We start from the raw sequence: 23213 nt of genomic DNA, 5'->3' as shown, positions 1-23213 counted from the left end.
CATCTCACACCAGTTAGAATGGCAATCATTAAAAAGTCAGGAAACAACAGGTGCTGGAGAGGATGTGGAGAAATAGGAACACTTTTACATTGTTGGTGGGACTGTAAACTAGTTCAACCCTTGTGGAAGTCAGTGTGGCGATTCCTCAGGGATCTAGATCTAGAAATTCCATTTGACCCAGCCATCCCATTACTGGGTATATACCCAAAGGACTATAAATCATGCTGCTATAAAGACACATGCACACGTATGTTTATTGCGGCATTATTCACAATAGCAAAGACTTGGAACCAACCCAAATGTCCAACAATGATAGACTGGATTAAGAAAATGTGGCACATATACACCATGGAATACTATGCAGCCATAAAAAATGATGAGTTCACGTCCTTTGTAGGGACATGGATGAAATTGGAAATCATCATTCTCAGTAAACTATCGCAAGAACAAAAAACCAAACACCGCATATTCTCACTCATAGGTGGGAATTGAACAATGAGAACACATGGACACAGGAAGGGGAACATCACACTTCGGGGACTGTTGTGGGGTGGGGGGAGGGGGGAGGGATAGCATTGGGAGATATACCTAATGCTAGATGACGAGTTGGTGGGTGCAGCGCACCAGCATGGCACATGTATACATATGTAACTTACCTGCACGTTGCGCACATGTACCATAGAGCCTAAAGTATAATAATAATAATAATAAAAAGAAAAAAAAAAAAAGATACCAAAATAGTATTCCACCACACATAGAAGAAAATCTGGGAAACCTACCTAGCTGTTAGCGGGGTTTACCTCTGAGAAGTGGAGGAGGATTGACAGTGAGGTGAAAGCAGACTTTTTTTTTTTTTAACAGTGTCGCCCTATGTCACCCAGGCTGGGATGCAGCAGATCCTAGCGCACTGCAGCCTTGAACTCCTGGCCTAGTGCGATCCTCCCATCTTAGCCTCTCAGAATGTTGAGATTACTGGTGTGAGCCACCACACCTGGCCTAGACATTCTATTTTTTCTCTGAAAACCTCTTTTGGTTTATTTGAAGTATGTATAAACACGTTTAAAGTTATCTTTTGTAATTAAAATCATTGATTTAGAAAAACAGACTTTTAAAAGTAAGCTCTAGTGTTTGGATCTTGGGTATGGGATGTAGGGATCCTGTGCTTTCAACCCCTTTGACCATCTCCCTGCTCGCTATACTTAGCCCCAATTGTGGAGGCTGAATCAACTCCATCTTGGATGTGAACCCGGCATGTTGGCTTCTGATTAACCCCAGTTCCGGGAAGGCCTCTGAAATTTCCAGCTGATCTATTGTTCCTTGTGTAAGAGCAGGTACTTACCGAAAACCCCACCCTTAGGTCAAACGACCTTGATGTTATCATACTTCAATTGTCCCATACATCCCTTCTGAACCACCTCTTCCCCAGAGTATATAGGCCCTGGAACTGACGGTAATGTCGTGGGGATCCACCATCTTGTCTCACCACCGCCCAAGACACAGACATGGCTTCTGTTCATAAATCCCTATTAAATGTTTCACTTCCTAAGAAACTGGACTTGTCAGCCACTTTCTTCGGTCTCTCAGCTTCCTCAGACTTTGAGGTGGGTCTATGTAGACCTGCCCACTGTGAAACGCCAACTTTAAGTTGTTCTTCTTCATCTGGCTGGCTCTTTTGGAATCCCTCTAAGAGCTTGGGAAGTGTTTCTGGACTTCCTCCTTATCCTCTCCTCTGGGCTGGATTGAATGACTCTGTCTGTTGGCACTTTCCACATACCATTATTCTAGTACTTACCAGATGGCCTTGCAATGATCTGTTTATGTGTTTGTCTTCCCCTCTCTGCTGTGATCTTTTTGAGGATAAAAATTATGTCTCATTCACTACCATGTCTCCATATCCTAACACAATGCCTGGCACATGGGAGTGCTTCATCAATGTTTATTTGAATTTGGTTCTTGCATCCAAGTCAGAGAATTGCTGCCTTGGCACACTATAAATAGTGCAAATGCAAACAAATGCTTACATCCACTCAGCTTGCTCTGCTAATCGACAGTTCTTTTTTCTATATCTTCCATATCTCATCTCTCACATCAGTTGTTCCAACTGTTCTTCACATTCCAAAGGCAAAGTCCCTTTCTCCTTAATTTACTAGGAAGATTCAGGCCATTCTCTCTTTCCTCTAATCCCTCCCCCCGCCCACTGTTTTTGAAATAGGGCCTCGCTCTGTCACCCTGGCTGGAGTGAAGTGGCATGATTGTAGTTCACTAGAGCCTCAAACTCCCAAGCTCAAGCAATCCTTCCACCTCTTCCTCTCGAGTAGCTGGGACCAGAGGTGTGTACCACCCTGCCTGGCTAATTTTTTTTTTGAAACAGAGTCTCACTTTGTTGCCCAGTCTGGAGTGCAGTGGCACAATCTCAGCTCACTGCAACCTCTGCCTCCTGGGTTCAAGTGATTCTCATGCCTCAGCCTCCTGAGTAGCTGGGATTACAGGCCTGCACCACCATGCCTGGCTAATCTTTTGTATTTTTAGTAGGAATAGGGTTTTGCCATGTTGCCCAGGCTGTCTGGGTCTCGAATTCCTGAGCTTAGGTGATCCACCCTCCTCTGCCTCTCAAAGTGCTGGGATTACAGGCGTGAGCCACCATATCCGGCCGAGGCTAATTTTTTATACTTTTTGTAGAGATGGTGTCTTACCATGTTGCCTAGGCTGGTCTCAAACTTGTGGGCCCAAGTGATCCTCCCACCTCAGCCTCTGAAAGTGCTGGGATTACAGGTGTGAGCCACCACATCAGCTTTCCTCTTATCTTTCCCGACCTCTGCTTTTGGAAGCATGTCCTTCTAGCTCCTCTTGAGTTCATTAATTACCACTACTTTCTGGTATCTCAGACATGTTTGGGCATGACTTGGCAAACTGTAGCAGGGTGACACATTTATTTATTCAACCTTTATGGAGCACCTACTGAATGCCAAGCACTATGCTGGATGTGAGGCTACAGAGATAAATAAGGAGCCATCTCTGTCTTTGTGTCAGGATTCTGGCAGAAAACAGATGGCACTTCATATTGGGTAACTTGAAGAGAATGTAGACAGAGTTTAGGCAACCACATGGGATAGGGTAGTCTCCTAAGGCTAGTAATAGTGGGAATCCATGACCATTCCTAGACCTGAAATTGGGAGCCGGGGAGTAGTTCCTGGAACATGCGAGGTGAAGGAGAAGTACCAGCAAGCTGTGTGGCGATGCTTCCTGACAAGGTGTGGTCTTGGTCTTAAATCAAGGGCATAGTCATTCAGCAGGAAGCTGAGGATAACACCCTGACCTCACTCTCCTGGAACCAGTGAGGGAGAAAGCCACTGGTGTTGTTCACACATCAGCCTCCTGGAGCATAGCAGGAAAGAGATGTGTAGAGAGAGAATCTGGACCCAGCAAATGGAAGGTATCCAGCAAGTCCTCAAGGAGCTCAACATCTAATAGAAATAAACATAGGCAGGAGAATGAAATGGTGGACTGTACATTCAGATGCCTCTGAGGATGTGGGAAGGATGGGCTCAAGTGAGGCAGGACTAGAGATGGGGAGACTGATAACAGGAGAGTACCGTGATGGGGGATGATGAGGCTGGAACTCCGGCTGGAAATGGGGTGATGAACTTGGAAATGTTCAAGAGCCCAAAGCATCAAGTCTCGGGGATTGGATGTGAAAGAGTTATCAAAGAGGTTTCACAGGTTTCCAGCTTGGGTACTTGTTAGATAATGATGTGTCCAGCTGAGAGTTCCAGACAAGAAGAATGAAAAGTTCCGTAGGGATTGTGGGGCATTTAGGGGACTGTGGGATATTTGGGGGACTGTGGAGTATTTAGGGGAAATTGTTTAGTAGGTAGTTGAAAAAAGTGAGCCTAAACTACACACACCCACACACACACACACACACACACAGGGAGAGAGAGAGAGGTCTAGGCAGGAGGAGTAGGTTTGAGAGTCTTCACCATGTAGGCAGGAGGTAGTTGAAACTATGATACTATGAATATAGATTGAATCACTCAGGGACTGGGTTGAGAGTGAGAAAGGACTCTTGATTGCACAGTAGCTGGCAAGAGAGTAGGAGGGGATGTGTAGGATCCAGAAAGGACTTTTTTTTTTTTGAGATGGAGTTTCGCTCTTGTCACCCAGGCTGGAGTGCAATGGTGCCATCTCAGCTCATTGCAACCTCTGCCTCCCGGGTTCAAGCGATTCTCCTGCCTCAGCCTCCCGAGTAGCTGGGATTACAGGCATGAATCACCACACCCAGCTAATTTTTGTATTAATAGCAGAGATGGGGTTTCACCGTGTTGGCCAGGCTGGTCTCCAACTCCTGACCTCAGGTGATCCACCTGCCTCGGCATCCCAAAGTGCTGGGATTACAGGCATGAGCCACTGTGCCCGGCTGAAAGGACATTTTTTTTTTAAGTAGCGAAAAGACTCAAGAAGATGACTATTTGAACTTTTAGCTCACCCTGTCCTTCTTGAAACTCTACTCTGTTGGCTTCCATGGTTTTCCCCTGATCCTTCTCCTTTTCCTGTCCCTCTTCCTGGATCCTTCACTGCTGTCTGTCCTCTAAACATGTGCACATTCCAAACCCTCCTATACGCACAATGTCCCTAAATGGTAGTAGTCCTTACTGACTTGTTCTCAATGGAATCTAAACACCCAAGATTGAATCAGGGATGGCCCCCAGAGTCTCCCAATATATGTGATTATTTCCTGGATCGATCTACCTCCCTTAGGAAGGGACTGTGACCTGTGCCAATACAGCTCTCAGTCATTGTTCTTTATTTGAGGTAACTACTACTCTCTACCTTCTATGTCTTCACAATTAACACCTTTACATGTGCCAACATGTGGATATGCCATAGAGAAAGCAATAATAATAATAATAATAATAATAAATAGATCATTGGAGGTAGGGCCACAATCAACTTCTTCTATCTCTCCTATTCTCACAAGTTTTCTCCTATTCTCACACACTCATACATCAAAAATTTTAGAAAAAGATTAACGAGTGGCCGGGTGTGGTGGCTCATGCCTGTAATCCCAGCACTTTGGGAGGCCAAGGTAGGCAGATCACTTGAGGCCAGGAGTTTAAGACCAGCCTGGCCAACATGGTGAAAACCCATCTCTACTAAAAAATACAATTAGCAAAGTGTGGTGGCACGCACCTGTAATCCCAGCTACTTGGGAGGCTGAAGCAGGAGAATCACCTGAACCTGGGGGCCAGAGGTTGTAGTGAGCTGAGATTGCACCACTGCACTCCAGCCTGGGCCACAGAATGAGACTCTGTCTCAAAAAAAAAAAAAAAAAAAAAAAAGATTAAATAACAAATAAGACAGAGGGGGCTAAACAGAGAGGAGGGTACAACATTTGGACGGAACACTTTTGCTACCCTGCACGATGTAGACACTTCCTTTTTCCCCCATGCTTCTGAGCTGAGGGTCCTAGCAGTGTCCTCTTTTCTTATTTTTAACTTGAGTTTGATAGAATTTAGGTACTTTCTTGGAGCAATCAAAATTTATCAGCTCACTTCTCTTCAGCAAACAGGTGGGAATGAGATCATGTCAAGATAAACAACTCTAGAACACCAGATATGAAGTGTAGAAAGAAAAACTTTTAGAGTCGTTGATTTGCAGGCCAGGGGCCTTCCTGCAAGCAACCTTTGGGTTTATCATTGGGTTTATTGTTAATTGGTGAACTATTACACCCCCACAGTGGACCCATGATTACAAGACAGATCCCCACTTGCAGGAATTCATCACAATAAATGGCCTATTCTGCCTTCTGCTAATTTAATCTCCAATCCACAATGCTTCATGTTAGTACTCCTCAAGTAGAAAATGGATGTCATCCATGCTTATGTAATTTCTAGTTGAGCTCTTTAGCTCCAGCCATGCTTATTTGTGAGTCATAATTATGTCTGTGTAAAACACTGCTGCAAGCCCTGTGTGCCTGTGTGGGTGTTTTATGCATGGGTGTAGTCTACAGCCTGGGAAGCTAAACCTGTTGGTGAAGGGATTTTCATTTACCTAAGAGAAAGATCTTAACACTTAATAGAGATCAGATTAATTTCAGCTGGTTATTTACATAGAAAATATGGTTTGTTTGTGAGAGTGTAACCGGATGGAGCCACTGTCCTCCTTTCTACCCAGCAACTCTCGGGGGTTAGGAGTGGGGAGGAGGATCGAAGAACTCATAACTTCTCCCAGGCTGGGCAGTCTGTGGTTAGTTTTTCTGCCTACCTGGTAAAGCCATGGGGTCCTCCACCTCTGGAGCAAGATAAGACCTCTCTTTCAGTAAAGGAGAGCCAAAGAAGTATAATGGATAGGCCTCTGGACCCAGAGCCTGCTGGGACCAGAGTTGTGTGCTCATGAGCAAGTTTCCTTATCTCTAAAGTGGAGCAATAATCATATCTATCTAAAGGTTGCTGTGAGGATTAGATGAGTTCATTCATGAAAAGAGCTTACTGCCCTACATGTTGTGGTGCTCAAATAGCTGTCTTCTGAAGGGTTCATGGAACGGTCCTAAAATGGGAGCTGACTCGCTCACTCCCTTGAATCATACAAAGGGATAAGAGGAAGCCTCCTGTGGATATTCTCTTACCCTCCCTCCTCTTCTCCTCAATCTCCCCTCTCTGTAGTAGGCCTCTCCTGAAAGCCCTCATCACCTGGGTTGCTCTGCCTTGTCCTTGAGACTCTGGTAAGGGTGATTCCTTCTTTGCCATTTTTTTTTTTTTTTTGTGACAGGGTCTTGCTCTGTCACCCAGGCTGGAGTGCAATGGCGTAATCATGGCTCACTGCAGTTTCAACCTGCTGGGCTCAAGCGATCCTCCCACCTCAGCCTGCCGAGTAGCTGGGTCTACTCAGGGGAAAAAATTTAGCTACCACACCAGGATAATCTTTTTATTTTTTTTTTGTAGAGATGAGGTCTCACTCACTATGTTGCCCAGGCTGGTCTCGAACTCCTGGGCTAAAGCAATCCTCCTGCCTGGATCTCCCAAAGTGCTGGGATTACAGGTGTGAGCCATTGCACCCAGCCCCACTTCTTTTCCTTGAGTTGAATTTTCAGGCCGGCTGTGGTGTGTTTGTCTTTTGTGAGGCTGTGTTTCTTCCACCCCCACTCCACCCCCATCCCCGCAGGCACCACTGCCTCCTTGCCAGGGCTGATTCTTTTCATCTTGCTCAAGTTCGGGCAGCTCTGTCAAACCCCCTGTTTGCTCTGATGGAGTGTGGGTGACTTCGTGACTGCCTTCCCACCTTATCTGAGACCAGTTTGTTTTCCCCAAAGTGCTATAATTTGCGGCTGGGTGTTTCCTGCTTTTTTGCACCCTCCGGGCATGGCAGGGGGAGCTCAGCAGAGACTATGTTTCTATGTTTCTTCATTAGAAAACCTGAGCTCTGGGCTTATTTCTATCTCAGTTCATCCCTCTGGTGTACCCATTTCCACAGGCTTTGGCTCCCTTCTCCAATTAAGAGTACAGCCCTGGAGTCTTCTCATTCATGTTATTCCAGTTGACTGTTTCACCCAATTTCTCCCCAGCAGCCATTTTCATTCACTGCAGTCAGAAGACAGAAAAGATAAGGATAAAGCATACCGATGGGCTCTTTGCAGATTTAGAATACTGGTGAGAATGCTTGGGATTTTATGGCCCATGAGTGAAAGAGCTGGGATTGGTAGCCCTGCCAAGATGCTGTCCTGCTTAGCTCCAGAATGTTGTTTTCTTCCTGTACCACCTTGTTGAAGGCTTATGGTATTAGCATGTGCTCCTTTCCTCTTCTGATTGCTGCTGGTGGATTTTTGGAGGAGCTTTTTTTTTTTTTTTTTTACTTTTTCTGTTACTTCCTTAGGAATTAGCTATGAAGCAACACCATCCCTCCATGTTAATCCAAAGGTTACATTTTTTTTCTTTTAATATGGATGAGACCCAACTCCTTATGAAATAAAAACCCTGAACTTATTAAGCTATAATTCTTTCCTGGGCTGGCTTTTTCTTTACAAGGCCCTGCACATAAACAGCCATACTTCTTCAGCCACCCAATCAAATGGCAACATATTTTACCTCCAGCCTTCAAATATCTCCTCAATAACCGAAGTAATGGTAGATAAGGGAATCAGATCAATGTGCCACACTAACTAATTTGCTGTAGCCAGCCACAGAATCAGGTGTCCCTGGAGAAAAAATGTAGTACAGTGTTCATCAGTATAGACTTTGGAGCTGGACTGCTTGAGTTCAGTTTCTGTTTTCACCACATACTAGCTAGCTGTGCAAATTTTAACAAATTGCTGTTTCCTGTACCTCTATGTCCTTATATGTAAAATGGGACGATGCGAATTAATGGGTCCCTATGAAACTTAAATGAGTTATTTTGTATGATATGTTTAGAATAGTGCCTAGCTCATTGTACCTATTTAATACATAGCAGCGATTATCTTCCTTTCTTCTTCCATTGCTGTTTATTTATTTAGTGTCTAATCTGGCTATTTCTGGAAAATCCTGGTCATCACCGACTAGGAGAAGCAAACGTGCTTTTGCTTAAAAAGAGTGATATAGAAATACAGCAGCTTTGCTGGGTATGGTGGCGCATGTAATCCCAACGCTTTGGAAGGGTGAGGCTGGAGGATCACTTGAGCCCAGGAGTTCAATGTTGCAATGAGTTAGGATCATGCTACTGAACTCTAGCCTGGGCAATAGAGTGAGACCCTCTCTCAAAGAAGAAGGAAGAAGAAGAAGGAGGAGGAGGAAGAAGGGGAGGAGGAGGAAGAGGAGAAAAGACATATAGCTGCTCTGCTGATAGGAAGTAGAAATCAGGGCAAGAAACAGAGGAGATGAAATAAGCAGGAATTATTGAAACTGGGTGATAGGTACATGGGTGTTCAATATATTATTCTCTAATTTTTGTGAATATTTATTTTCTATAATAAAAATGTAAAAATAAAAAAAGAGATAAACTCTAAAATCTGTCAGTGTGGATCAAGAGCAGTGAGATGGGAATGCTCATATATCCTAGGTGGGAGGCCAAATTGCTATGAGCTGCTTAGACAACAATTTGACAGCATATATCAAGAACCCTAAAAATGTTTGTTTCAGTTACTACAGCTGTGTGAAAAATTACCCGGAAACCTTGGCTTTAAACAACCACTTTATTGTGTTCGCAGATTCTGCGGATCAGATTTGGATAGCATACAGTGGGGATGGCTTGTCTCTGTAACGTGCAGCACCTTGGCTGGGGACTTGAAGGCTTGGGGTGACTCAGAAGCTGTGCCTAGAACCCACTGAAGGTTTGTTCACTCACAAGTTTGGCACCTGGACTGGTGTGATACAAAAACTAGGTATGTGGAATGATTTATGTGGCCTTCAAGTGGCTTGGCTTCTCACAGCATGGTGGCCTTAGGGTAGCCCGATTGTTCATATGGTGGTTCAGGGCTCCAAGCATGAGTGCTCCAGCCATCATGCTGAATGGCAGAGTACTCTCTTGGTTGATGTTGTCATAAGTCTACCCAGATTCAAAGGGAGGGAAAATAGACCCTGGTTCTCCATGAGAGGAGTGGCAAAGAATTTTAGGGTCATGTTTCAAAACTGCTACAATGTTTGTGTCTTTTGACCCAGTGATTTCACTTCTAGGGATTGATCTCAAGGAAATTATTTGAAATGTAGACAGAGTTTTATGCATATATTTCAATATAACCTATAATAATGAAATATTAGAAATAAACTAAATGACTAACAATAAGGAAATGAATAAATGTCAGCAAATCTCTAAGATGTTGCAAAGCCATTAAAATGGAGTTAAGAGTTGTTTAATACATAGGAACATGTTCATGTTTTTCCTTTCTGAGAGTTGCAAACTGTCATCCTTGGGGTCCCACCATCTCTCCCATTTTTCTCTTCTCATGCCTGGTGTGTATTTACCAGTGGGTTGACGAAGTTGGTTCTAAATAAGCATTTGTGCCCAGTTTCATCAAAGTCATCACTGGGGCCGGGCATGGTGGCTCACGTCCCAGCACTTTGGGAGGCCGAGGCGGGTGTATCACCTGAGGTCAGGAGTTCAAGACTAGCTTGGCCAACATGGTGAAACCCCATCGCTACTAAAAATACAAACATTAGCTGGGTGTGGTTGCGGGCACCTGTAATCTCAGCTACTCGGGTGGCCGAGGCAGGAGAATCGCTTGAACCCGGGAGGCAGAGGTTGCAGTGAGCCAAGATCTCGCCATTGTACTCTAGCCTAGGCAACAAGAGTGAAACTCCATCTCAAAAAAAAAAAAAAAAGTTCATCACTGGAACCTGTTTGCCCAAAATCTGTAGCTTCCACAGGGCTCAACAAGCGGCTATGGCTTTTGTCCCAGCCCCCACCTGACAGACGGCTGTATACCTTACTTCCAGTGGATACACAACTTGTCCTTGTCTCAGTTGCCCTCTGATGACCTATTCCATTATTCTCCTCCCTAAGGCTAAGGTCTCTTAGGATCCACCAACAAATTCAACAGATGATAATGCCTTAGACACATCGTATAGCAGCTGCAGATGTAGTTTTCATATAATCTATATAATCTACTACTTTTTGAAAAAGACCTCAAACATTTCACCAGTCAATATATTCAGTAGGCAACATCTGAAATAAACTGGTGCCAAAGTGACATATTGTTATCGATTATTTTCCTAATAGTTTCCTGATGCGAATTACTTCCAATAGTGCTTTATGTTAAGATTCAATTATCTAAGATAATTTTTAAACAATTTAATCAAAATTCATATTTTGTTTTAGATCACCTAGAATGAATAACGCTGGGCTTTTTAGCGTATCACAAAATTGCCCCCTGTGTTACCAGTGCCAGATACTTCTTTACTTTCTTGTTTGTTTGATATTATATGAGCAGAGGATTAAGGGGAGGGACAAAATATAGTTTTAGATAGAAATGGAAATGGTTTATGATGCAAACTCTGACTAATATGGTTAAATCATTTGATCCTCTTAAAGGATTTTCAAATCAGGAAAGATTTTACTCTCCATTCCAACCCAGTTTCTACTGCCAAATTGTTTAGAAATTCAAACAAACAAACAGAGTGTCATCTGGGCCATTTGCAAATGTTCTAGTTTCTTTTGGGGACGTGATAGGGTTGCATGGCAGCAGTTCTGCTTTGGAGTTAGCTTGGCCATGAGACTTGCTTTGGCCAATAAATTGTGAGTGGAAGTAAAAACATGTATCACTTCAGAGTGAAGCTTTAGGAACTAGGGTGTGCTTTGCCATATTCTATCTCTCTGTTGGGTGAAATAAATGGAGCCTACATCATACTGGCTCCCAATTGGCTAGATGAGCAAAGTCTTCCCAGCCTGCACTGGACATGTAGTAGGATGGAGAAATACACTTAGTAAGATACTGACATTTCAGTTGTTTGTTACTGGAGGCTAACCTAGCCCATCATCGCTGGTAAAGTAAATAGCTAGTTAGATGATGGATAGGTATGTATGTAGGTAGACAGATATACAGACAGAGAGATGTAGATTCAAATGTACTGGGTAGGGCTGTAGATCTAAAAATCATGACTCCAAAGTTCTCACTCTAACATTGATTAATTAGTCTATTGGTCACTATGTTTTAATTACAATTCATTTGAGTCTCCCTATCCTAAAATATATTTAGATTCTTCACTCTTTTATATAGAGTTTTCACAAAATATTTTGAAGTGAAAAAAAGATAAAGTATAATGCAGAATATACAGTATAACTCATTTTTTTTGGCAAAAAATTATATATTAGAGACATGTCTGGACATACTTGTGAACTCAGACATGCTGAGAGTATGTGTGTGATTAAAGGCTACATGTGTATGGGTGTGTGACGATGACAATAGTGGGTCAATATCCTTTCATTCTAGCCACCCACCATTTCCCCTCTATTTCCCCACATCATGTAAATAGCATATTACTTGCTAGTCTAGCTTCTTCCCTGTGGTGACTCAGACTGCCCTAAGCAAGAGGCCACCTTTCTTAACATTTTGTTCCAATGCTCTCCAGCCTCTGGATGTTGAGACGGACTTTTGCTCTTGGCATGATCTTGGCTCACTGCAACCTCTGCCTCCTGGGTTCAAGTGATTCTCCTACCTCAGCCTCCCAAGTAGCTGGGATTACAGGCACTTGCCACCATGCCTGGATAATTTTTTGTATTTTTAGTAGAGACGGGGCTTCACCATGTTGGTCAGGCTGGTCTTGAACTCCTGACCTCAGGTGATCCACCCGCCTCAGCCTCCCAAAATGCTGGAATTACAGGTGTGAGCCACCACGCCCAGCCCACATCTTTTTATATAATAGCTACTCCAGGAATATTATCCCCTTTCTCATCTCCCATTAAGTCAATGTTTGCTGAACAATTACTATGCACTAAGAGATGTGTCAGGTGCTGGGGAGCCAAAGCAAATGAGGTAAGCCATTGTCTTTAAGGACCTATAGGCTAATAAGGGCCATGGGAGGCACGCCTAGACCCTTAGGAAACCCGCTGAGATGACTATGGATGCTCCCTCCTGAATGGTGAAGCCCGCTCTCCCACCTCTCACTTCCGTGGGCATAGAGTGTGGTGGTCATTAGTGCTATCCCCAGTATTTCTGGCTTTTCTCCGTCAGAACACATGATGGTGTTACACTTCCTTCCCCTTTGAAATTAGGTATAGACACATGACTTGCTTTAGCCAGTGTGAGTGGAAGTAACATTGGTGGCTTCTGAGGAAAAGCCTTTATGAGTGAGTGCATGTTTACCATGTTAGTGACTGGCCGTGTTCCGGATGTGATGCCCTATTAACTTGATCTTTTGATAAAGGTGACACCCACCCAAGATTGACAATAACAAACATAACAAAACCTTCATTGTTTTAAGACACTGAAATTTGGGAGTGTTTGTTACCCCAGCATAACCTAGTTTTTCTGACAGATACAGGGGACAACTTCCAGACCTGGCAGGAGTTCTAGTGGACCTGGCTCAGGCTATCCAGTGTGATTTAGGATTAGTGGTTCTGGGTGACCTGCATCACCAAATGAGCAAAGATAGCACTGACCCTAGTCTAGCTGGAATGACAAGCAGCAGTCCCTTCAAGGTCTGAGTAATCTCCCCCTAGCCTGAAGGAGGCTGCCTCACCATACCATGCACGTCTTTGAAATAGTAAAACCCAAAGGCAGACCTACTTGACAATAGTAGGTTCATACATGGTGAAGGGAAAGGAATCACCCCTGAGAACCATGGTTGGAATTGTCTGTAACCATGATTGGAATTGACTGTAACAAAATAGCCCTGCATAGTGGTGTGCATTTCGAGATTAGAGTGTTTAATCTTGAAATCTGAACTTCCCACTTAACTCCGAATTCAGAATAAATTGTTGTAGCCACTTATAACATGTATTTCAGTAGAAAAAAATGTTGCCAACATCACTAGAAACTAAATGCAAAATAAAATAGCATGATGATAATTTTCTTCACTTATTAATTTGGCAAGATATTTAAAACGTCCTGTGTCGGCAAGAGTGATAGAAGTGTAAATTGCTACAATCTTCCTGCAGACTGATAAGGGAGTATATATCCAAAACCTTAAAAATATGGGTGCTCATTAACCTCTTCTTCTATGGTAATGAATTTTTAGCCATGCTACCAGAATTAAAAGGTAATATTGCCAGCTCCTCTGGCAGCTAGGAATGGGTATATGAACAAGTTCTGGCCACTGGGATGAGAGCAGAAGTGATGTGTGTAACCTCAAGGTGAAGCCCTTAAAGGGCAAGGCTGTAGTCTGTTGTTCCTCCTTTTCCCTGTTGTGCTGTCTGGAATAAAATTGTGATAGATCAGAAAGACAAGAGCGATGTCTAGAAGCGGGAGGGCCATGGGATAAGAACCTCAGTCCTTGCCACCATGGAACAGAGTCACCATGCTAGCTCTGACTTTTTCTCACCTACAAATACACTTGTAGGCAACTTAAGCCGCACCTAAATATGTAGCCAAAAATATACTAAGTAATGTACCAGAATCTCTACTTTTGGAGAAGTATCCTAGGTCAGTAATAGTGGGTATGTGCAAAGATTTAGCTAACAAATCTTTATCACAGACTTTTCCATATACGTGAAAGTTGAGAATAAACTAAACAGTAGTTTGGTGAAAGAAATTACAGGTTATCTATACAGTGGTATACATGAAGCCATTCAAAATTATTATACAAAAAGTACTGTTGCAGAAAGACATTCACTTTTGTTTTTCTTTTTTTTTTTTTTGTGAGATGGAGTCTCGCTTTGTCACCCAGGCTGGAGTACAGTGGCGTGATCTTGGCTCACTGCAACCTCCACCTCCTGGGATCAAGCAATTCTCCTGTCTCAGCCTCCCAAATAGCTGGGATTACAGGTGCCCACCACCACACCTGGCTAATTTTTGCATATTTAGTAAAGATGGGGTCTCACCATGTTGGGCAGGCTTGTCTTGAACTCCCACCTTGGCCTCCCAAAGTGCTGGGATTACAGGCGTAAGCCACCGTGCCTGACCAAGACATTCACTTTTTAAAAGATGCACAGGCCAGGCACGGTGGCTCATGCCTGTAATGCCAGCACTTTTGGGAGGCCAAGGTGCATGGGTCACCTGAAGTCAGGAGTTTGAGACCAGCCTGACCAATGTGGAGAAACTCTGTCTCTATTAAAAATAAAAAAATTAGCTGGGCGTGGTGGTGGGTGCCTGTAATCCCAGCTACTCAGGAGGCTGAGGCAGAAGAATTGCTTGAACCCACGAAGCAGCGGTTGTGGTGAGCCGAGATTGCACCATTGCACTCCAGCCTGGACAACAAGAGCGAAACTCTGTCTCAAAAAAAAAAAAAAAAAAAGCACATATAAGACAAGAAAATGATTTCTCACTTTTCCCCTCTCTCCACCTCCAAAAGAGAATTCTAACCTTGCCCACTAGGTTTCTTCCTCTTCCTCATTCTCTATAGAAAGACCTATCTTGCCAAAGGAACTCCTTTGGGCTTTTCTGATGAGAATTGAGAGGAAAGAAGGAGGAGAAAGATAAGAGGCACCTTGGCTAGGATTGGAGGAGGATATTTTCGGAGGGGTTTTGAAAGGCAAGAGTTGAGTTGAGTGTGGGACAGTGGGTGGGAGAGGAAATTGAAGATTTTAAAAGTATACCTGTGGATGATGTGTCTCTTCAAGATATTTGGGCTGCAATGACTTCAGACTGCCACACTATGTAGGCATTTAACCACAGGGTCTCTCTATTGTGGACTCAGAAAGCAGTCCTGAGGATATTTACCAAATACCTATGGCTTTTATTGGCTTTTCCTTCTGGGTCAGTAGAATTCCATTTTCTTCTTTTTATTTTTCTGATAGTATGTTTCCATTTGTCACTAAAAACAAATACAAAAATTTATTTTAAAAAAATGGTCACTGAGCTTTATTCATAATTGCCAAAACTTGGAAGCAACCAAGATGCCCTTAAGTAGGTGAATAGATAAACTGTATGTCCAGAGAATGGAAAATTATTCAGTGCTAAAAAGAAAGGAGCTATCAAGCCACAAAAAGACATGGAGGAAAAGTGAATGTATTTTACCAAGTGAAAGAAGCCAGTCTCAAAGGACCACATACTATACGACTGCAACTTCATGACATTCTGGACAAGTCAAAACTATGGAGACAGTAAATAAAAAGGTAAGTGTTTTCCCAAGGCTTGTGGGAGGAAGGGATGAAGAGGCAGAGCACAGAGGGTTTTTATGGCAGGGAAATTGTTCTTTATGACACTAAAATAGTGAATACATGTCATTACACATTTGTCCAAACCCATAGAATGTACAACACCAAGAGTGAACCCTAATGTAAACTGTGGACATTGGGTGATGGTGACGTGCCAATGTAGGTGCATCAGTTGTAACCAATTCACCACTCTGGTGGGGATGTTTATAATGGGGAGGCTATGCATGTATCAGGGAAGGGGGTATAAGGGAAATCTCTGTACCATCCTCTCTATGTTGCTGTGAACCTAACATTGCTCTTTTAAAAAGTATTTTTTTAAGGCTGGGAGCGGTGGCTCACGCCTGTAATCCCAGCACTTTGGGAGGCCAAGGTGGGTGGATCACCTGAGGTCAGGAGTTCCATACCAGCCTGGGCAACATGGTGAAACCCCGTCTCTACTAAAAATACAAAAATTAGCTGGGCGTGGTGGCGCCCACCTGTAATCCCAGCTACTTGAGAGGCTGAGGCAGGAGAATTTCTTGAACCCGGGAGGCAGAGGTTGCATTGAGCCAAGATTGCGCCATTGCACTCCAGCCTGGGTGAAAGAGTGAGACTCCATCTCATGGGCGGCAAGGGTGGGGGGGATGTATTTTTTTAAAAAGTCCCAAACACTTTAGTGACTACAGGAAAATACGAAAAAAGGCTGTCAAGCCCTGCTAACAAAAGTGCAGGCATGAATCCATCTAGCACAGGGAGGGGTGACTGGAGAAGGGCCAAGTTTCTGCTTCAATGTCCCTGACCCACAGCACACATGCTCATCTGCTAGAAAGAACTGTCAGCCTCACCCCAAGCCCAGAGCCAGTTAGAGCCAGGTCCATTGGGGGTGCCAGCATTTTCCTGCTCACTGGTGGGGAGGATGAGAGAGCTTGGCAATGGTCTGCCATCTTATTTCTGGGGAGAAGGAGCCATAGACACCCTCATGGACATCCACTACCATCCTTCTGTCTCTCTAACTACACTCTCATTATATGTGGTCCATCCATCCAACATACCTCCCACCCCCATTCCTAGCTTTTGCTCTTGGTGGGGCTGCAAACAGCTCAGCTAGCTGGAAACCCAATCACCTTGTCTATAGAAAGAGAATTAATTCTGCCTCTGGAATTCCAAATCTATAATTACGACATATACCTGATGGCTGAAAATGACAGCTTTGCAGAACATTCTGCTTACCACACTTCGGGAAGTGTCTATGGGGACCAATGGGGGAAGTCCTGGATTCTGGTAAGCTCAACATAGAAAGGAAACAGTGATGTTGTTTTGTTTGTCCACCTCAATGAAAGTTGATGAAGTCTCACTCTCACTTGACCATTTTTAGCCATCCATGTCCTCAGAGAGACATCCTGAAGTCTTCTGGACAGCCAGAGAGATTAGATGTAAAAGGTATAGTGTATTAGGCTGTTCTTGCATTGTTTTGAAGAAATACCTGAGACTCAGTCATTTATCAAGAAAGGAGGTTTAATTGGCTCATGGTTCTACCGGCTGTACAGGAAGCATGGTGCTGGCGTCTGCTTGGCTTCTAGCGAGGCCTCATGGCGAAAGGCAAAGGCGGAGCAGGTGCACACCTGGTGAAAGCAGCAGCAAGAGAGGGAGTGTGCATGCAGAGGGGAGGTACCACATACTTTTAAATGACCAGATCTCTTGAGACCTCACTATTCCAAAGACAGCACCAAGCCATGAGGGATCCACTTCCATGATCCAAACACCTCCTACCAGGCCACACCTCCAGCATTGAGGATTATAATTCTAGATGAGATTTGGGTGGGGACAAATATCCAAACTACATCACAGAGCAACCAAGGCCATTCTACCTATAAAGAATCTCCTTTAGTTAGTTGCATTTTTTTTAGAGACCTCATACCAAGTCTTTGCCCCATGAATTGTATGCCAGAGATTGACCTGGAGCTTATGCTATAGGCCTGATTGTAATTCCAGGGTAGGCGGTGGAAAGAATGGCTGGGAGAAGTCATAGTTACTGTGGAAGAGATGTTTTAGTTGGTCATATGGAAGGTATTAGTCAGTAGTGGGCTGCCAAGCTGCCAAATTATCTGGGTGATGTGTGGCATAGTTCTTGAGGAACAGATGCACAGCTCTGCGAGTGTGATTGGCCATTGTGATACAGGTGGTGAGTGGAGTATACACAGGCTGAAATGGCAGGGTTTTAATAAGGAGTCTAACTGGGTTTGCAATAATCTAGCCCAGGATTCCTCAGGGCTGGAAAATTTCCCCAATAGAGAAGGCTACTGTTGGCCAGGCACAGTGGCTCATGCCTGTAATCCCAGCCCTTTGGGAGGCCGAGGCAGGTGGATCACGAAGTCAGGAGATCGAGACCACACTGGCTAACACGGTGAAACCCCGTCTCTACTAAAAATACAAAAATTAGCCGGGCATGGTGGCGGGCGCCTGTAGTCCCAGCTACTCGGGAGGCAGAGGCAGGAGAATCAATTGAACCTGGGAGGCGGAGGTTGCAGTGAGCCGAGATCGCACCACTGCACTCCAGCCTGGGCGACAGAGCAAGACTCAGTCTCAAAAAAAAAAAAAAGAAAGAAAAGAAAAGACTACTGTCTTAATGTCCATCTGAGGATATGCACAGTTGACCCTTGAACAACACTGGGTGGGGTAAGGGGCATCAACCCCCAGCCCCATGTTCAGTTGAAAATCTGAGTATAATTTTTGACTCCCTAAAAACTGAATTACTAACAGCCTCCTGTTGACTGGAAGCCTTACCAATAACATAAACAGTCAATTAGCACATATTTTGTATGTTATATTATTATATACTTTATTCTTACAATAAAGTAAGGCTAGAGAAAAAATGCTATTAAGAACATTGTAAGAAAGAGAAGATATGTTTACTATTCATTAAGTGAAAGTGGACCGTCATAAAGTTCCTTATCTTTGTTGTCTTCACATTGAGTAGACTGAGGAGGAGAAGGCAGAGGAGGTTCGTCTTGTTGTCTTAGGGGTGGCAGAGGCAGAAGAGGTGGAAGAGGTGGAAGGGAAAGCAGGAGAGGCAGACACACCCTATACTTTTATCAGAAAAAAAAATCCACGAATAAGTGGACCTGCACAGTTCAAACCTACGTTGTTCAAGAATCAATTGTATGTATAACATATATCATGTTATTTAAAATCAGAAGAATGTAGGCCTCCAACAACAATGGCTATGCTGGTTTACATAAATATACAGAATAAATTCAAGGGCCCCAAGGGTCTTGTGAATTTAAAAAATGGAAAAATATAGTGCCTTTAAGACAGAGATCCATTGGTAATCAAAGTCCAAGTTGTTTCTTTCTCTCTCTCAATCTCTCCTTTTTTTTTTTTTGAGACTAGAGTCTCACTTTGTCATCCAGGCTGGAATGCAGGGGCTCAATTACAATTCATTGCAACCTTGACCTCCCAGGCTCAAACAATTCTCCTGCCTTAGCCCAGTGAGTAGCTGGGGCTACAGGCACGTGCCACCATGCCTGGCTAATTTTAAAAAATTTTATGTAGTGACTGGGTCTCACTATGTTGCCCAGGCTGGTCTCAAACTCCTCGGTTCAAGTGATCCTCCTGCCTTGGCCTCCCAAAGTGCTGGCAGTTACAGGTGTGAGCCACCATGCCTGGCCTCCAAGTTGTTTCTAAACATCTTCACATGAATGGAAGCAGGAAAATTTTAAGTGAGACTGACTACATTATTTATGTGACTTAGTGCAAAATGAAAACATAGGGTCCCTTGTTCAAAAATTACTAATTTCAAGACAGTGACAGCAAAGCATTAAATCAAATACAGGGTCCCTTTAAGCAAGGAGACCTGTGAAACTGTACAGGTCACAAGCCCATGAAGCCAGCCCTGCTTTGAAAATTTCCAAGAGAGTCTTTGAGACTTGTTGAAGATAGGAGGGCCAATGCAGGGCTGAACTGTACCAGTAATTGCTGAGGTTATTGTTGCTCCAGTTTTTAATCTTTCTGGTTCTACTAGATATTTCCTCACAGACTATAAAATTTGCCCTTAGGATTCCCCTAGCTACTAATTCGTTTCTCTCATTTTCTTCATAGTCAAACAGAAGAGTAGGCTATAATTGCTATCTCTACTTTTATTCTGATTAGACATTCATTAACATTTTAAAATCAAGTTTTATCCCCCACAAATCTACCAGATCTTTCCAGCAGGGGCGCTTCTAACTACAAGTAACAGGTAACTTGGCAGAGAGTGGCTTAAATAAACCAGTGGGTTTTTTTTTTTTGTTTTTTGTTTTTTTCTCTCATATTCCAAGAGGCCTGGAGATAAACATTTGTGGGTGTTGGTTTAGCAAATCAGCAACATCAAAGCCAACATCATGCTTTTACTACATGGTGGTAAGATGTCTCTGCTCACACCCTGCCCACCTCCTAGAATCCAGGCTGGAAGAAAGGAGAAATGGTAATGCCAGACACATCTATGTTCCAGTTACCAGAGTTGTGAAGCAAACCACCCTAACACTAAGTGGCACACATCAACCATTTTAATATGTTCACAGATTCTGTGGTACAGGAATTTGTGCAGAGTGCAGTAGGGAAAGGTTGTCTCTGCTCCACAGTGTCTGGGGTCTCTGCTAGGAAGGTTCAAAGGCTGAGAATGACTCAGGGGCTGGGGCTGCAATTATTGAGTGATGTTCTCACTTACATGTCTGATTGATGCTAACTGCTGGCTGGGACTCTGATCTGCATGTGGCCTTGCCATGTGGTCTCTCAGCATGGGCTAGTTTGGGCTTCCTCACAACATGGCCGCTGGATTCCAGAAGCAAGTATTCTGAAAGAACAAAGTGGTGGACATGCATGGAATTTTTATTATCTAGTTTCAGGTGTCACACAATGTCACTTCCATTGCACTCTACTGGCTAAGACAATCATAAAGTTCACTCCAGGGTCAAGGAAGAGGAAAGAGGACATTGACTCCATCTCTCTCTCTCTCTCGCTCTGTCTCTCTTTTTTTTTTTTTTTTTTTTTTTTGAGACAGAGTCTTCCTCTGTCACCCAGGCTGGAGCTCACGGCAATCTTCACTTTCTGAGCTCCAGCCATCCTCTTTCCTTGGCCTCCCAAATTGCTGGGATTACAGGCGTGAACCACTGCGCTCAGCCTGACCCCATCTCTTAACAGTAGAAGTTTTGGGGTTTGTTTTTGTTTTTGTTTTTTGAGACAAGGTCTGGCTCTATCACCCAGGCTGGGGTGTAGTGGCGTGATCTCAGCTCACTGTAACCTCCAGGCTCAAGCCATCCTCCCATCTCGGCATCCAGAGTAGCTGCAACTGCAGGCATGCACCACCATGATTGGCTATTTTTTGTAAAGACAGGGTTTGGCCATGTTGCTCAGGCTGGTCTCGAACTCATGAGCTGAAACGATCTGCCCACTTTGGCCTCCCAGATTGCTGGGATTATAGGTGTGAGTCACTGCGCCCAGCTGACAGGGGGAGTTTTAAGATCATATTATGAGAAGAGCACATAGGGTGGGAGATATTGCTGTGGCTATCTCTGAAAAACACAGTCACAGCCCTTTATTAAGAAAGCAACACTTTCCCGGAAACCACCCAGCAGTTACACACACACTTATATTGAATCTGTCTATGTTACATGCATGTTTAGTTGCTAGGAAGGGTGAGAGAGAGAGTACAGTATTTGACTTTCAAGTCAGTTTAGTGGGAGATGGTGTGAGGGAGGGGGAAGCATGATTGTTAGGGAGGCAATCGGCAAAGTTCAGCATACTCCCACCCACTGCTAGATTCAACCACGCCCTTCTCTCTGTTTCTCCTCTACACATGCCTCTATTTAGCACCTATAACATTTTATTGATTGATTTGTTTCTTTCTGTTAGGTTCCAAGCCAATATTCTGCTAGATGGGAGGCAGGGACTGTCAATTATTTGTCTTAGTATCTCCAAGGTCTCTTGCTATGCCTGGCACAGAGGAACATCTAATAAAACACTCATTGAATAAATAAGTGACAGGTAAGGTTCTAGAATTTTCTGAGAGGAATAGCTTCTGGTCTTAGATGTTTTAGGGCCCAAGATTACACGTAATTTTAATGGAAAGACACAAAGAAGTCCACTTTCAGTGCTCTCAATGGCTAAGTTGCCAGACGGTCTGCAAAGGGCACAGGACCCAAAGGTCTAGAAGACGCTTGAATAACAATCACAACTCCCTTCATTTAGATAAGGCGGTTTTACCAACATCATCCTGTTTGCTCCTCATAATCACCTTGAAAGCTCAGAAGGGCAGATATTATCATTCTCATTTTGTAAAAGTAACAAAGTCTTAGATTAAGTGGTTTTCTCAAGCTACTATGCAAAGGGAAAGCATGGTGATCACTTTCTAAATTAACCACACGTACAGTTTAAGTCTGGAAGTCTGCGTGATGCAATCAAAGCACTTAGTGCCTGGTTGTAGTCTGCTCTAATTAAGGGTGCAGTTTCTGAAAATAACCATGAAGTGTAAAATTACAAGTTTACACACATACACATTGTATATATAGGCGTTAGGATGGATACACATACATACACATCTATATATATACACAGACACGTATATACAAATCTAATACCATTTACCTTGAAGTTATATGATAGCACTATGTCAAATGATATTCTAAGGAAATAGCTGTATTTTCCTCAAACATATTTTTTCTTCTCAAAAGTTAGGGTAGAAAGATGTCTATTTATTTTATTGATGCGTGTATTTATTTTTGAGATGGACTCTTGCTCTGTCACCTAGGCTGGAGTGCAGTGGCACGATCTCAGCTCACTGCAACCTCTGCCTCCTGGGTTCAAGCGATTCTCTTGCCTTAGCCTCCCAAGTAGCTGGGACTACAGGTGTCTGCCACCACACCCGACTGATTTTTGTATTTTTAGTAGAGACAGGGTTTCACCACGTTGGCCAGGCTGGTCTCGAATTCCTGAACTCCAGTGACCCGCCCTCCTCAGCCTCCCAAAGTGCTGAGGTTACAGGTGTGAGCCACTGCTCCTGGCCAGAGATGTCTGTTTATAAGTTTGTGGCCAGGCACAGTATTTCACGCCTGTGATCCCAGTACTTTGGGAGGCTGTGGTGGGAGGATCACTAAAGGCCAGGAGTTTGAGACCGGCCTGGGCAACGTAGCAAGATCTTGTCTCTACAAAAAATTTAAAAATTAGCTGGGCATAGTGTTATGTGCCTGTAGTCTTAGTCACTCAGGAGCCTGAGGTGAGAGGATCCTTTGAGTTCAGGATTTCAGGCTAGCAATGAGCTATGATGGTGCCACTGCACTCCAGCCTGGACAACAGAGCAAGACCCTGTCTTTAAAAAAATTAAATTTAATTTAAAAATAAAAGTTTGGTTTATCCAATTCTTAAATGCCTGGCTTGGAGCCTTGATGGTAGTCGATTTGTAAGAACATTCGTGTCTCTCATGACGAAGGAGCGGGAAAGAATTGTGAAGTATGTTAACTCAGCACTACACAGTCTTTGCT

Source organism: Pongo pygmaeus, chromosome 5, assembly GCF_028885625.2.
Source record: "Pongo pygmaeus isolate AG05252 chromosome 5, NHGRI_mPonPyg2-v2.0_pri, whole genome shotgun sequence".
Lineage (NCBI taxonomy): Eukaryota > Metazoa > Chordata > Mammalia > Primates > Hominidae > Pongo > Pongo pygmaeus.
This window is presented reverse-complemented; position numbering follows the sequence as displayed.